Source organism: Pezoporus flaviventris, unplaced genomic scaffold (genome assembly GCF_033815535.1).
Source record: "Pezoporus flaviventris isolate CSIRO_AGI_PZ_B2104156 unplaced genomic scaffold, CSIRO_AGI_Pfla_v1 ptg000066l, whole genome shotgun sequence".
In the NCBI taxonomy this organism is placed as follows: domain Eukaryota; kingdom Metazoa; phylum Chordata; class Aves; order Psittaciformes; family Psittacidae; genus Pezoporus; species Pezoporus flaviventris.
The window spans coordinates 4,509,740-4,526,183 of record NW_026892614.1 but is presented as its reverse complement, the minus strand read 5'-3'; the positions used below and the strand labels follow the sequence as shown (position 1 = coordinate 4,526,183).

The 16,444-nt window shown below is 38.7% G+C and overlaps 1 long non-coding RNA gene across 1 annotated transcript in view; it reads left to right on the top strand.

Annotated features, from left to right (window-relative positions):
• The window catches only part of LOC133278670 (uncharacterized), a 38,107-nt gene extending 23,373 nt beyond the window's left edge, over nt 1–14,734 (top strand). Inside the window, exons 2-3 of the long non-coding RNA XR_009746633.1 lie at nt 13,241–13,479; nt 14,380–14,734. This is a non-coding gene — a long non-coding RNA (uncharacterized LOC133278670). The remainder of the gene's footprint in view (nt 1–13,240; nt 13,480–14,379) is intronic.
• Nucleotides 14,735–16,444: the final 1,710 nt, after the last annotated feature.

Below are 16,444 nucleotides of genomic sequence, written 5' to 3'. Positions count from 1 at the left end.
GCAGTCTTTAATTGTTATTATGCTGGTTCTGGGGGATTTTGCATTTCACTTCCTGGTGCAGAATCAGCCTTACAGCATGTGACAGAGCCAGATGTCCAAACATAAACTGTACATCTGCCTTTCAAGTTTATTGCTCTTCTTCTTGTGAGCTAGCATGGTGTAAACCAATCCTATCCCAAATGTACATGCTGGAGAGTTGTGTTCAAACCCTCGTATATCCTGTGGCAAATCTGCAAGAAAGCAGAGCAGTGAATTTAATATTTTTAAGCCTGTGGATGTTTGCACAGAATCACATAGAATGGTTGAGGTTGGAAGCGGCCTCTGGCAATTGTTCAATCCAATCCTCCCTGCTCAGAGTAGGATCATCTAAAGCAGGTTGCTCAGGGCCATGTCCCATTGGGTTTTCAATTATATTCAAGGATAGAGACTCCGCGATCTGCCTTGGCAACCTGTTCCACTGTTATACTAGCCTTACAGGGGAAAAAGCTTTTTCTTACGTTTAAATGGAATTTCCTATATTTCAGTATGTGTCCTCTTGTCCTTTCACTAGGCACCACTGAGAAGCCTTGCTCTGTCTTTGCTCCCCACCACCATACAGTCACACACACCTAGAATATCCCCCTGCGCCATCTCTTCCCCAGGCAGAACAATCCCAGCTCTCTCAGCTCTCTCCCTGTATGTCACCACTAGGAATTAAGATTAGGCTATTGCTGTCCTGTAAAAGGCAAACACTGTTTGCTTGAGGGACCTTGCCCTGGAAGCAGGTGGCAGTCCTGCTAAGAAAGGTTTAAGTGAAAACTCACGGCATGCAGAGACAGGCTTTAAGAGGAAACATCTAATTTTTTCCAGAAAATGCTAATTTAGGGTATGGACTATGTCATCCTGGAAAAGGAGTGGCCACCTGAGGCAGAATAGATAGCTTGTCTTTTATGGCATAGTCTTATGGTGGTGTTTTGCTTTGTTTTGTTTTTAAATTAAAGACAAACACCATGAAAATGATGAACCGATAATTTTCACATTGTAGGAGAGCACTAGAAGATTGAGCTGCCTTTCACATACATTATTCAAGACTGAAACATTGATTGCAAAAATATGTCTGTTTCTGAAGCATTTCATTTCAGTACAAGTTTGGAAACAAAGCATGGATAAAGAGAAGCAAGTTTTATGCAGCACATAAAGCATAGCCCATTGAAACAACTGACTTGAGTACTACCATTTTAGCTCCTAGATTCAAGAGTCCAAAGGGCGTTCGCTACTTTGACAGCCTTTCGCATGATTCTTACAGACTGTAATGTAAGCCTACTGTCTCTGACATTCCTTGGCTAGGTCTTCCCTGGCCAGTTGCAGATTTTTATTTGCTACTTTTCTTTACTAAATCTGTCTCAGATTGGGGAAATTTTGAAAACAGTGAGGTAATCTGGCTCTGTCATTACAATTGAAATTAATTTGCCTCATCCTACACTACAATGGTATTTAAATCCATGATAGGATATAAACTATGCTTTCTTTAACTTCCTGTGTTCTGGCTCCTCATGGACATGGCAAGGGAATTGGTGTTTCTGATATCCCTGTAGATAAGAATAGCCTGACATAAAAGATGGATCCAAAAGGACTGAACAAACAAACTAGTCAGAGGAGCTGATACACCAGCTGTCACTGCACACAGAAGCCAGTGAAGGGAAGGTATGGGAGCTCTTCACTAGGCTGCAAAATCCTCATAGCTGCTCAGGCAAGGAAATTCTTTCACTTTTTTTTTTATCTGAACGATTAAATCATAACCACTCAAATACAAGCATTTTATATTTTAGTCATTGTACAAATGGCTGAAGAACACTTTTGCTGCAAATAGGAAATCCCTACTAAGCATGCAGGTACTTCAACTTCCTGCTTTCCCAGAACCTGAGAGCCTCTTTCAGGTTGGAGGGGAGATCCTCCTGTGTGCTGAGTCACCTCTTTGCTGGGTATCTGGAAAGTGCTTTGTGTGCTGGAAGTGATCCAGTCACATGAGGGGTCTCATACGGTTGCATGCTGTAATTACAGTTGTGGAATGTGCCTTGTTTTCCAGAAAGGCCTCACAAAGCTGAGTGAATGAACAAAAAAGTGTCAAATTAGCATCACTGTAAAAAAAGTGAAGTAATTAATCTCAGGGAAAGCTAGTCTAAACTGTGCTTATGTGTGCTGAGCTTGAAATTGACAGTTACACCTCAGAGCGGAGAGCAATCAGCAGCAGCATTTCTCTGAAGTCATCAGGTTAAGATACAGTAGAAGTCAAAAGTCAAAAAGAAAAAAAAAGTCAAACTTCCTCAGAAAGGGCCCTGAGAAGATAACAGACAACATCGTTCTGCTGCAATACAAAATCTTATAATCACATCTTGGGCACTGTGTGCAGTTTGATCCTCGCATCACCAGGAGTCATAGTGGAGTTAGAAAAGGTGCAGGGGAAGGCAAATGAAGTGATTAAGGATGTCAAAGCAACTGAATTAAAAGGAGAGACTTAAAGGCCTAAATCTTCAGTTCTGAATGGAGAATGTTCTGTTAGAAATGCAAAGGCACTCAATGAAGTGAATGCAGAGCTAACTCACCAAGTCCTTCACTAATAAAACTAGGTGTCACAGGTGAAGATAAATATCATTTCACACAGCAGGCAGTCAAGTTCAGAAATTTGTCGCTGTGGATTTTGGAGGCAGATAGTTTCAGCAGAGGTTAAAAGGAATTAGAAACTCCTGGAATACCAGTCCAATACTGTATTAAAGAAAATAAACAGGAATTCCTTAATCAGTAGCTGCACACATGAGAGAAGTAGTAAGGAGATAGCAGCCAAAAGTGCATGCCCTCCCTGAATAGCATCTCCTGGCCACTGGTGGAGGCAGAATACTGGTCCAGCACAGTAGAGTATTTCTTATATTCTTATTTTCAACACTGAGCCCTACTGAGATGTAATTTGCCTCTGTTTCACAGAATCCTATTTCCTCCCTTTTCCACAACCTCATGTACAAAAGCCAGCTGGTCTGCAGATTAGAGAGCAGTAGATCAAGTCAACCTAATACTTCTGGTGTCTGGGGTGACAGTGGTAAAGACTGCAGCAACATGTTGTAAGTGCATGAGAATCCCAGGCAACTTCTGGAGAGCCTGATATGTGGTCAGATAATTAAGTCATCTGCTCCGTATCATGCCTGGCTGTTTAAGGACTTCTGTCAGAGGGAAGCATTGAGAACATCAGGCTGATAGGCAATAATAACAAAAAATATAAATTATTCATTCTTATTTCTTCTGTTGCCTTTTGGCTCCTACTACAGGACTTGTTGAGAGTAGGATTATGGGAGGCCATGAACAAGCTTAAAATCTGTGCCCTACTTAACCACCTCCAATTTTGTATGTGGGAAGGAAGTGGCCTAGATCTGACCCATCTAACATATATAATATATTCCGTAGCATGTAATGTTTTGACAGCTTAAGTAGATATACGAGCACTGAATTGGTAAATCATTCAAATCAAAATTGGTATGTTTCCTATCTAAGTATTGCAAGTTCTGGCTTTATTCAGATAATTGTGTTTATTTTTTCTTTTCCATCAAGATAACTGTGCATATTACTTCAGTCTCTGGTATGTGTTAGTCTTGTTCAGGTTTTTTCTAATGCACTCTCATGAAATTTTAGACAGAGATATCATCTGTGTCAGTAACAGGGAATGTAGGTGCTGGACAGGAGTAGGAGATTGATGATCTATTTTTTCAGCCTCACAAACACATTGTTTAGGTCAGAATGTTTGGGTTGTTTTTTTTTCCCCTACATACAGCACTACATGTACTGTGTGAACACATCATAAATGGGCTGACCTTCATAATGAGCCTTAGGAACATTTTAATTCTATAAATCAGGAGCTAAGACAAAGTGAAATTTGTGTTTTGTTAGTGGCAGAGAGATAAGAAATAGCTGTGGAGTGCCTTAACCATAAAGCTGCTACAGATCAGTTAAAATGATGGGCCACGAAGCTAGTCTTTGGGTAAGGTTGACACAACTGCAGAGCACTTACAGGGGTACAGTCTGAAGGAGAAAGATGAGTTTTATCTGCAGCGTCTAATCTCCTCTAATAATGATAAAATTTAGCACACATCAGATATTTTCCTTCCAACTATTTAAATCCCTCTGGCATGCCTGAAATACAGGTAAGTGATATAACGGGAATTATACCCTGAAACTTGCACAGATACAAAGGGAGAGAGCCTAGGTCAGTCTTCAGCAAAGCTCTCAATAGATCCTAGGACCTTGGACTTCCAGCTATTTGCTTTAGTCATGTGAAAATTTGTGACTGACTTACTTTTTTCTTCCTCTTTCCTTTTTTCTCTTTCTGCATTTCTTACCTCAACATTGTTTTTTCCTTTTTCCAGTAAATGGCTGGCTGCTCTTGATGTCTTAAACCATTTTGTGCCCCTGCTAAAGTCTTCTCTGACTTCTGAACCCCTGCTTGTGGACTGGCTGTCTGGAAAAACAGTATTAGCATCCAAGAACAGGGCTCTCATACTTCACAGAGAGAGAAGCAAGGGGATCAGGAGTGTCTCCCAATCATGCTTTATTCATGTGGAAGTCTGACAGGCAAATAGGGGTTGCAATTGCTCATAGGCAATGAATTAACAGCTTGGAAATAGTGCTTCCTTCATTCCCTATCTGAAGGGTGGCTATAGGGATGCTGGGGAGAGACTCTTCATTAGGGACTGTAGTGATGGGGCAAGGGGTAATGGGTTCAAACCTAAACAGGGGAAGTTTAGATTGGATATAAGGCGGAAGTTCCTTACTGTGTGGGTGGTGAGGCACTGGAATGGCTTGCCCAAGGAAGTTGTGAATGCTCCATCCCTAGTGGTGTTCAAGGCCAGGTTGGAGGAGGCCTTGGGTGACATGGTTTAGTGTGAGGTGTCCCTGCCAATGGCAGGAGGGTTTGAACTAGATGATCTTAAGGTCCTTTCCAACCCTAACTATTCTATCATTCTATGATTCCATGAATTGTGAGTAGATGTGCTTGCAATCAGTCTGCTCTCATATTGATCTATGTTCTGCAGCAATGCTGTAGTGCAATTATTTTTTGGAAAACGACTGCTACCTGAGAAATTTTACATTCATCTCTCCCTAAAGGATACCTTTTCCTTTTAAAGAACCATCAGGAATACAGGTCAACAACTTACTGTGGAGATACTAAAGGCTGGGGAAGTGGACTGTTACCTCTGGCAATTGCTATCTCAGGGGCTTAGTGAGAAGGTAAAAGATACGTCCATGATTTTGTAGTATTTAATCCCAATACTTCAGTGCAGCTGCTGAAAACAATCCCTGACTATATAGTCTTTGCTTGACCTTTCCTTCATGGATCTCATTTCATTGCTCTTTTTCTCCTGCCTTTTTTCTCTTCTTTGCTATCTGTATTACCTCTCTTCCCAGAATTTGATAGACGCTGCCCTGGGGGGTCTTCTGAGAAGCCTGGGAAGGGAAAGAGATGTTTGAGAGCCATTCTGCAGCATATCTGAAACAGAGCTGGGGAAGCCACTGAAGAATCCCTGCACTCATTTGGTTTTAGCTTTGAATGCTTAGTTAAGCTTGTTGTTCCTTCAGGTTGCTTGAGCTCAACAAAAGTGATTAAAAGGATAAAAAATTAAAAATTACTTTTCTAAAACAGATGTTGGCATAGGTTTCTGGAAAAAACACAATCTTGCTATTTCCCAAACCCATGAGGAGTGGCTGAAGGAACCTTACTCATTCACAGGCTCTAATTATGAGTGCAATTACATATTGATTGAATGGTTGAGATAAGGTTATGTGTGTCTGTTTCTCTCATTTAATGGCTCATGTTAGACTAGTCTACAAACAAGCTTCCCATTGACTTTAATTTCCCCTCTCCCCTACTCTGAGGAAATAATACATCTTATAGTAAGTTGGGTTATTTTGGCAACAGGCTAATTCAGGTACAGAATAAATCTGGCCCTGCAGCCCTTATGCAAGTAAGCATAACTCGTAATCTGGAGTTCTGGGGACTCAAAAAGGACCCCTTATTTTGCCAGCAATCAAATCATTATCTGCATTTTTGGACACAGTATCAATGCAGGCACAAAGCTGAGCAGTTCAAAGATTGCAAATGAAGACATGCAGTTGCCTGATTTCTTTCTTATGTCAACACAAAAATGTAAGTCCAGTGGGAACACATTATATATGCACATAGATGTAGCAAAGAGCTTAGGCATAGTAATACAGTTCTCATGTATTTGAAATTTTATGCCCCTTACTGGAGACTACTGAAGTCTTCGATTAGGAAAGCCTGGAGCCAAAGACAAGACATCCCAAAAGAACTGGAAAATCCCCTGCGATATGTTGCAAAACTGAGAAGGAAAAACTGTGACTCAAGGCAGAGAACATTCCATTTTCTCTGGGGATTTGTGAAGGGATGAATGAGGAACAGTAGTTAAGAGCCTAAGTCTGCTTCACTATACACTCCGTGGGTTATACATGCGTTGAGATGAGCATCTCTCTGTAGCCACAAAACAACAGTAAGAGGTGAATTCTGACATGCTCATTAGAAAATATTTGGCAGAGCAATTTGTGTTACATCTGGGGAAAAGTAAAACATGGCATCTTTAATGTTAAATCTCTACATCCTATTTCTACACAAGTTCTCTCTGGTTGCATAGGCAAGTCTAAAAGATCCTTTACTTTCACACTGAGACTGCTGGGTAAGTAATTAAGTTCTACTAGTCATTCAATTTTTTAATATGGCCAAGGACTTATTAAATAGGTAATACGTTCCTCATGACTTTTTTCTTTTGTTGCCATTTATGACATGGTTTTAATGTTATTATGAGGATTTTGTTTATTGTCTTCTGCTTTATCACACCTAATGTTATTACCCTTCTGACTTCATCCCTGCATAACTCATTCTTACTGCAGTGCTGTCTATGAAGATGAAGATCCAGGTGTTTAATATATGCATCCTGTTCAAGAATCAACAGCTGGTCTCTATCTCCCTATTAAAAAAATCTTCAGCAATCCAGCATATTCTTACATCAAAAGAAGGATTCTTATTTGCAAAATGTTCAAGCAGAAAACTATTTAGGTAGAACAAAAAATAGTGCAATCATTAGTGATATTTTTTATGAAGCCACAATATATAAAGCTAGTATATATTTTAATTTATATCCATGGCTTTTTGTTTCTGTGGTTACTCAGTCCTTCACACCAATAATGCGGGGTGAACTGGATCTGAATCCTTGCATGCATAAGGAATCTGGTCTGAATCCTTGCATACTTCCAAATGAATTACAACAACATGCTCAAATGCCACAAGGAAATCATTAGACCTATCCACACTGTCTGTGTGGCAGAGCTCTGAGGCTGTCTTCAAGACCAAATTCATTGTGTGTGCAGACAATGAACCTGAAAACATGGGCCCAGATATGATTGGGCAGTGCTTAATGGAGCATGAAAGCTCTTGTGTGCCTGAGCACCCAAAGTGAGTTAACGCAACACTGGCATATCCAGGCAGGCTGCCTGGCTGCAGGTGTCCACAAGTCGCCCACATCACTAAAAGACAGGCAGGTTGGTGCCTGCTCACAGCCACTCCCTAAACTGCTTTTTAGAGAGGTGTGAACGCAGCTGCATGGGGTGATTCACTGCTGCTGCTTTTCGGTTTATCATTGACACAGTATCATGTGGTGGGGCAGGGGGGAGCTGCTGGGTAGCATGAAGAATGAAATTGATGTTATCAGAATGATGAGGAAAAATGAATAAAGTGATAAGCACATAGCACCTGTGTTTTGTAGTGATGAAAAGGGGGAATCATGCAGCATGAGGAGTTATGAAACTCAGTATGACAAGAGACACTGAGCATCTGTACAGGGAAAAATGATTTACACTTGTCTGAGTGCATGGTGTTTTGACTAGGAGAAGCCAGTTCATTAAGATCCCATTAAGAAAGGCACTCAAACTGTAAAGTATCACTTAACAAGCCCATTACTGGGGTTAACACTATAAAGAAAAGGATAGTAAGTGACAGGGGAGGTCAGCTTTGTCATGTTTGTTCAGCCTTGGCTGGGCAGGCCACAAGTGAAGTGGTTTTTGTATGATACATTTTTTATATGTCTTGAACATGTAGCAGTGTCATCTGAAGAGTCTTCAGTATAATCACCCAGGCCCATCTGTGCCCTTCTGCCATGGCCTCTGGTATTGTTCTTATCATGGCTTCTACCAAGGGGAGTCAAGGGGATTCTTCAAACATATGCCGTTCCCCCTGTTTTCATAGAAAAAGAAACATAATGTCCCTCTATTATAAAGAGATGGATTGAGTGAACTTCTGTTCTTTGAAATATATCAAAACAGGTATTTAAACACTGTAATCACTAGAAGGTTGTAGGATAATAAGTAATTAGCAGGATGAGCTTATAAAGAACAAGTGATGTAGCACTAACCTTATTTTCTTCTGTGACATAGTAATTGGCCATGTGGATACAGGAGAAGTAGTAAATGGCCTATCTTAATTTGGTCGTAGATGATATAAGCAACTTGGGGATATATAGTAAAGGAAATCTAATAACCTGGTGAATAGAACTCTGGTTAGAAAATCATATTCAAAGGATAGTTATTAATGTTGTTCTGTCAAAATAGAAGTTGCATTAAGTGTGTTTAGAAAGGTCTTTTCTTAAATCAATAATTTCACCATTTTTACAAGTGATTTAGATGCTGAAAAAAACCTAATTTTCTTTATTACTGAAATAGTACATGAATATGTAATGTTTCAATAAGGACAAGTATGCTTTAGGTACAATAAGGACAAGTAGTATGCTTTGAAATACTGATTTGCATGATTGAAAGAGGGAGAACAAACAGCTAGATGGCCTTTCTGGGCAAAACAGTTAGGAGATTCAGTAGATCACAAACTGAATATAATGAGAGATGCATAAAAATGTGTAAGACACCTAAAATGTATGCATTGTAACTCTTCCAGTTAGCTCTGGCAAGACCTCGTCTGGAGCCTTATGCCGTAGGCTTGGGCAGCCCATTTTAAGAAATTGATGAGCCAGAGGGAAGCAGCAAAGATGATCAAAAGTCTTAAAAATCTGAGATTGTAAGGATAAGGTTTGTTTAGTCCAGGGAAGAGAGAATTGAGGAGAGATGGGAGAGCAGTCTTTAAGTATGTAGAGACTGCCATGGAAAGGATAGAAACAAATTGTTCTTTGTGTTTGTTGGAAACTGAGAAAAAATACAATGTGCTTAAACTTCAGTGTGGGGAACTCAGGTCAGACACAAGGGTATGTAAGATGATTAAGTGCTGGAATAGATCCCTCACCAGATACAATACTTCAGGGCCCTTTGATGCCCTTCCAGCCTTCTTACATGGCATGAAGAATCCCTCTCCAGCAGTTCAGTTTAGGAAATGTTTTGTGTAAGTGGAACTGAGAAATGCTAGAAGGCAAGGTGCAGAGAGAAGCTCATATTTTGTATTGGATGGAGATAGCTGGGTCAGAGGAAAGTTCATGCAGGAAAGATAAGGTAGTGTGAGCAGATGGGGTCACTCAGAGGTCGAGAAGAAGAAAATGGACCTGAAATCAAATGAGGTTTTGGTAAGGTGTGAATCCCACCATGACTCCAAGTAAGAGAAGGTGGCTCACTACATTTGATACTTAAGCAACTTCCAGAGAAACCCACTGAAACTGTAAATATAACTAGAATACCTTGACTTTTCTAATTTCGTGTCATTGCCCAAATAATGTCATCCCAATGTGGCATAAGACATTTAATAAAAGCCGTCTTCAAACACTCACCATTTGATTAGGTGGCTGTCATCAGCACATTACACTATAAAAGTAAATTTCATTATGCTTCATGAACTTGTTTGACAGAAGAGCTGCAAAAAGATTTTATGCAAGAAATGGTGTTTTAAGAACAAAATGTAGACTTTTGAAGAAATTCTTCCCTTTCATAGTGTTTTGAGTACATATGCTGCTCTACACATATGTCAGCTTGCTGTTAGGAAAAATTAATCCCCCATTATTTCATACATCGTTGAGCCTCTTTGGGAATTCCTGCTTTGTGCATTTGGCTGATGAAGCAACCTTTTTCTTCAAGATTCAGTATTTTATGCTGCTTACTGCTAACCCCAGCTATCCAAGGCCATGTGGTAATTCTGGTTAAAAAAAAATGAGTTATATTAACAGAATATTTGAGGGACATTCATAATAGAATCTTAAACTTCATAAATGACCTGGGCAAGTTTGCTTTTTGCCTAATTATCTACAGTGCACTATTACCAACCTGCTCTTTCAATATAACAGTAAGCTGATAACAGAATACAAGACAAAATTATAGTGGAAAGCTACAGCTGTGCCTAAGTACAGCAGTTACTGTGTTTTACTCAAATCCAGCTAATCCAAAGATCCCCCTCTTGGATGCGCATAACCCTTCTCAAGGTGTGTTTTCATGATTAAAATTAAAAAAAAACAAACGAACTAACAAAAAACCCAAACAAACCTAAAGCAGCAGGAACGGAATTTAGACCTAACTGATGATGTGAAGGCAAGTAGCCTGTACTGTGAATATGTATTTTAAATGGTTGTATTCAATGTGTTTTGATGCGTTAAAACTGCACCTAGACATTCCCTTCAAAAATGCATCCTTGGCTAAGTGTTTTTGCACAGCAAGAATAAGTTTCTCCCTCAAAGGGTTTCCAAACTAAATAAATAAGAAAGAAAAGGGATGGAAGTGTGCAAGGAAATGAGCATGTTCAAGATTCTGCGCCAGGGAACTGGAAATACTATCAGTAGCATTTCTGAGTCCCAGCCCAGTGACTCGGTGAAGCACACTGCCTGAGGAAATCAAAGATGCACATACAAATACTTCTTGAAGGTTGAACTGTGTCTGGCTTGCTCATAGTATTTGTTTTGTTGATTTCAAAAGGCTACTCATATGAATACAGTGAAGACAGTTTAGCCCTAGAATTTTCTAGTCTTTCATTTATTTAGGCTGTTTATATCCTTTCTTCAGTTGATGATGGATCAGCAGATCTTCTTCATAAAGATATCTCATGAAGTCTTCACCAGACTCTACCCACTTTTCTCTTTCTTTATTCTCCCTTTACACTGTCTATTCTGTTTAAGTAATTATATCAAGTTTCTGGTGACACAGAGAAATGTCTCTTCTTTATTACAGAAGATCTCTCAGTGTTACTGTTTCTCTACAAACAGTCCTTTTCCATTACTAGTATTGTTTCCTTCTGTTGAATTCAGTATATTTCAGATTATTTTTCCCCAATATCTTAGCTTATGAGACAGGTTCTTTGTACAGTTGCATGGTGAGATACCTGAAACTAATCTGTTTTTCAAAGGATTAATATATCTCCATTTATTTTAATTCATAGTTCAAAAATGATGGCTTTGTTTCTGGGTTCTTTGATGGAATTGAGCACCTAAATCTGTGCTCTGCACAGTCATAGATCATGAAAACCTCAGCAGAATCATCAATATTTGTCTTTTGCTGAAAATAAGGTCACTGAGCAGCATCTATATTGCTCAATTATGTGTATTATTATTAAGTAACATCGCTATGTTACTCAAAGTAAGTACCCATTACTAAGAGTTTCACCCATGAAATCTGCAGCACATCTGCTTCTGTAAAGCTTTTATAATGCCATGGAAAACAGAATATAGGGCTCAAACCAATGATTGTAATGACCTGGAGAAGAAAGTCTGATCCCAAATCTTATCCCTTTTTTCTGTTTGATCTAATGTGAAGCAATTAGTTGTTGATCTAATAAAAAATATTACCTCTTCCTGCAAGCTTTACTTTTGCATAGTGTTTAACATGTTAACTTTTCAAAGTTCTTGAAACAAATATAAGCAAAGGAAACTAATACCCAAGTATTCTGGTATCTCAAGCTTTAGTGAGACAAGAATAATTTGTTACTCAGCTACTAATTTATTTGATAAGTGTGGCCCATAACATCATCTCTTGTAAATCTTGTGGTACCTGGAAAGTAAAAAATTACAAGACTACAGTAAATGTATTCTTCATTAGTATGATTAGACACAATTTACGAGTGTTTGTATTAAAAAGAAAGATGGGTTTGTTTTCCAAGGTAAGAGTTGAAGTCAAATCTGGGTTCAGCTGATGACTGGAACATGCACTCTGTAAAACTCAGTGATGTTTCCCTTAGAACCTGATTCTTCCACCTGCATGTTAAATAAAACTGTTATTCTGGCAGTTGCTTAAGGGCATGTCAGCCTGGATCCCATGGCAGAACAGATTGTTGAGAGAAGACTGAAAAAACTAGTTGAAGAATAAGCACTAATGAGAATGGTGGGTTAACGAGCTGCGGAACCCCACAGTGTTGTTTGGACCCCAAGTGTATTTCCACTAGAATTAGCTCACACAGACCTTTCTCAGGCCTCATACACAGTGTTCCAAAGTAAGGTCTGAGTGGCTAACCCTGCATCTCTGAACTTTATCTTCTTTGGCACTTCAGTGCCAATCTGGAGTGCACTTGTGAAATGGATCTCTTCATAGCTCCCACTTGTGTTTGCATCAAGGGAAAGCTATGGAATATGCAAAATGACATCCTTCCAGGTGAAGCTTAGATGGGAGATTATCTAAGAGCACATCTAATGCATTTGAATTTCTAATCAGCATTCAGTCCATGGGATGTTAAGTTTGAATCCTCTGCACGGTGTTTCATTCTGCAGATCCAACTCTATTGCACTGGTTGCTAATATAGCCATAGCCAAAAAATATACCTGCTCCCTAAATCAGGACATTTTGCTACAGAAAATGCATTCAAATAAAGCAGTGTTGGGATGACTTTATCAATTATGGAACTTCACAGATTTCACTGGCATTGAATGACAGTTAATCAGTGACATTACAAAATATGCAAATCTGGATCAAATCATTAATATAGGCAAATATAGGCAAAATATTAAAGATATAAATGACAAAGATATAAAATGACAGTTCTTTAATTGTATACCACCTCAAGAAGGTGAAATAAGTACCTTCCAGTAATAATTTATCAACTAGTGAAAACTACAAAGTTGCTATGAATTCAGAAATGTAAATATCTCTATTAGATGAAAGCCTATAAATCTCATAAACTCTGTTATGGGAGTCACAGAATTACTCAAAAAAAAAACCAAAAGAACATATTTACTAAAGAAGAAACTGTGTTTAGACTTCAGTTTCCCAAATCCTCGTCATACCATTACTCATTCTCTCCTAGGAGGAAAGATCCTGAATGCATCATGCAGAGGTTTGATCAACCAAGTGGCTGGATTTGGAACAGATTTTTGAGGAAGCTTGTGTCACTTCAGTGAAGTGGCTTGAAGGATAATAGAAGCACGTCCAGTAGATCTGTGTCAGTGCAGAGTCCAGTTCTTGTGTTTGTCAGACATGTGGCCAAGAAATACTCTCACAGCCTAGGAAACTAGCTGTACAGCATTTCGTGTCTTGGCAAGGAAGGTAGCATTAAACAATCTTTGCACCTTTTAGTGACACCCCAGAGAACGGAGAAGTGTTTGGTTTAATTTAGACAACACTGTCTGTAATTTCCTAAGCATTGCATGGCATTTAACCCCCTTTGAACTTATTTCTTCTGACCTCAGAGTGCTTCTTATACTTGGAAAGAGGTCCTAGAGGAAAAGTTTTATGGTTGCCCCTCTATATTGCTCAGGCAGTCCTACTCTAGACAAATGCAGAAATTTTAGTCTGTTTACACCATCTGTCATTTTTGTTTGTTCTAAATCTTACATTAGAAAACCTTATCTTCTAAACGTAAGGTAGTGACCACATTAAAAGGGTTCTAATGTTTTGACTAGATTGCATATGCCAGTGGTCCTTATGGTGCCGTCTCAGAGGTTATAATGGAAAAAGATCATGTTTTATGCAATATTCCCAGAATTATTTAATGAAGCCTATGGAGAAGATATCCTTTGGTCTTTTTTTTTTTTTTTAATTATCATCATTTCTATAATAGCTTTTATAAAATTCTAACATTTTTCTTCCTTCTTACATTTTATGGCTTTTCCACAAGTACCTTCTCAAGCAGACAAAAAATATATCCTGGGTGTAAGCTGTCAAGTTTGTTAGTAATGTGTGGAGCTGAACTATGCAAAGACATTCCACTTGGACTCATAGAAAAGTCATGAAAGTTTAAATTTAACTGTGGCCTAAAATTGCTAATCATCTGAAAAACAACACCTAACCTTACCCAAAAAGATGACTTACTGTTAGTACCACATCCTGTCTTCCCAAATGCTTCTATAGCTCAGTGCTCCACTATCCCTCTCAGCTGACCTATAATTCTCTGTCCTATAAAAGAGGGCTTTGCTGTCATTTTCCTGTGGTTTTTCTCTTTCTCAGGCACCTCCTTCAGCTTTCAGCACCGCATTGCAAGCTCCAGATCAAATCCTGCTTTCACATACAGCACAGTGAGAGGATTATGGCCCCCCTTACCCTTTTCCATTCACTACAGTTTTATGAGTGGTGTTTCGTTTCAGTACAGAGGCATGCTGAGCCCTATGTACTACTACTCTGCACTTACATTCAGTTATTTCTACCTGGGCAGCTGGCACTTGTGACCTGATGGTGTTTTACAGACTTTACCTCATTGTTACTAACAATACAAAGGGCAAAAAGCAAGAGTAAGTAACTTGGACCCTGTCATACTGAATTCTATCATTTATATAGCATGTGAGCACACCTAAATCTCAGACTCTTCATTAGGGACTGTAGTGATAGGACAAGGGATAACGGGTTAAAACTTAAACAGGGGAAGTTTAGATTGGATATAAGGAGGAACTTCTTTCCTGTTAGGGTGGTGAGGTACTGGAATAGGTTGGCCAGGGAGGTTGTGAATGCTCCATCCCTGGCAGTGTTCAAGATCAGATTGGACGAGGCCTTGGGTGAGATGGTTTAGTGTGAGGTGTCCCTGCCCATGGCAGGGGGGTTGGAACTTGATGATCTTTAGGTCCTTTCCAACCCTAACTATTCTATGATTCTATGATTCAAGAAATACATGAGAAATTTTCACAGAAGATAAAAATACACCTTAGGCATGAATTGTCCTTTCTCTTCTTGTGTTTTGCAAAATAAGCCCTTTGCAAATGCAAATAGGATGGCAGTAAATAAGATAATTCAGCAAAACCTAATTCATAAAAATGAAAATGTATACTCTCTTCCCTCTGGCAATATATTCCAATGTTTAAGTCAAGCTTCATATTTCTTTTAAACAGTCTTTAAACCTGCCTCAATGGAAAAGTTATTCCAAAGTTTGAAAATATCCGCTATCATATTATTTATGAACTCAAAATATTTTTCCAGGACCATATATTATTTCTAAGCTTCTTCCCTGTGAGACCCATTATGAAATGAACTTTAAAGCTACAGTTAGAAGGTGAATTTAATACCAATCATATAAAGTTCCAGTCCTGCAAACACATTTGTGTCTAACTTTAAGCCAATGAATATTTCTACTAACTCAGTGGAAGTACTCCCACTAAAGTTAAGTATGTCTATTAAGTGTTTGGAGGCCTGGATCTGAAAGTACCACAATAATAATAACCGTAAGTAAATATTTGTACAGTCTTTCCTTTCTCTAAATGTTTAATTCTTTGAGCATCTTTGGGATTCCTAGCTAAGAAGTCTGTTTTGCAGTATTAAAAGTTTTGGAGCAAATCCATATGCTAGAACTCTAGACCTTGCCAATTTTGATTTACATGTGCAGCAACAGTTTCTGGGTTCTCTGTTTCTGGCTTGTATCCTTGCAACTTAAGATTAGTATGTTGTATTCAACTTCATACAGACAAAGAAAATTTAGTAACTTCACTTACAGCATTATGAAATATAAATGTGTTGGGTTTGGTTTTGATTGAAACCAGAAACAGGACAAATAGCTGCTTATTTGGAAATTCTTAAAGGTAGGTCAAATTTAGAAAAAAGATATTTGTTTTGGAGAGGACAGTGTTTCCAACTCGTCTGGGCTGGAAAACCAGATCTTGACTGAAAACATTTAAATTCTTCTATAGACAGAAATTTGCAGTTAAATAAGTGTAAACATAATTTGACAATTTTTAAGTGTGTTTGTCAGCATAAGCCCACATTTCATTTATAACCACCACACTTTGTTTTAAATATGGGCTTTTTCTCTTATCAGAACCAAAAGGAGACAAGAGGAAGGAAAATGAGTCTTCTTTAACTATGCATTTCACAAGCACACAAACAAGCTATCAATTCTGCTTTATAAGATTCATTTTAAGTCAGAAATGTTGCATGTTAGATGTTCAATACATTTAGAAATAGGTATTTTTTATTACATATTACATGTTTCTTTGTACTCTGCTTCTGCACATGTGACAGACACAGCCCATCAGCATTAGAGTTTCAGAGACTGCCAGAAGTTCACAGTAGATGTGTGTAAAGCACCTAC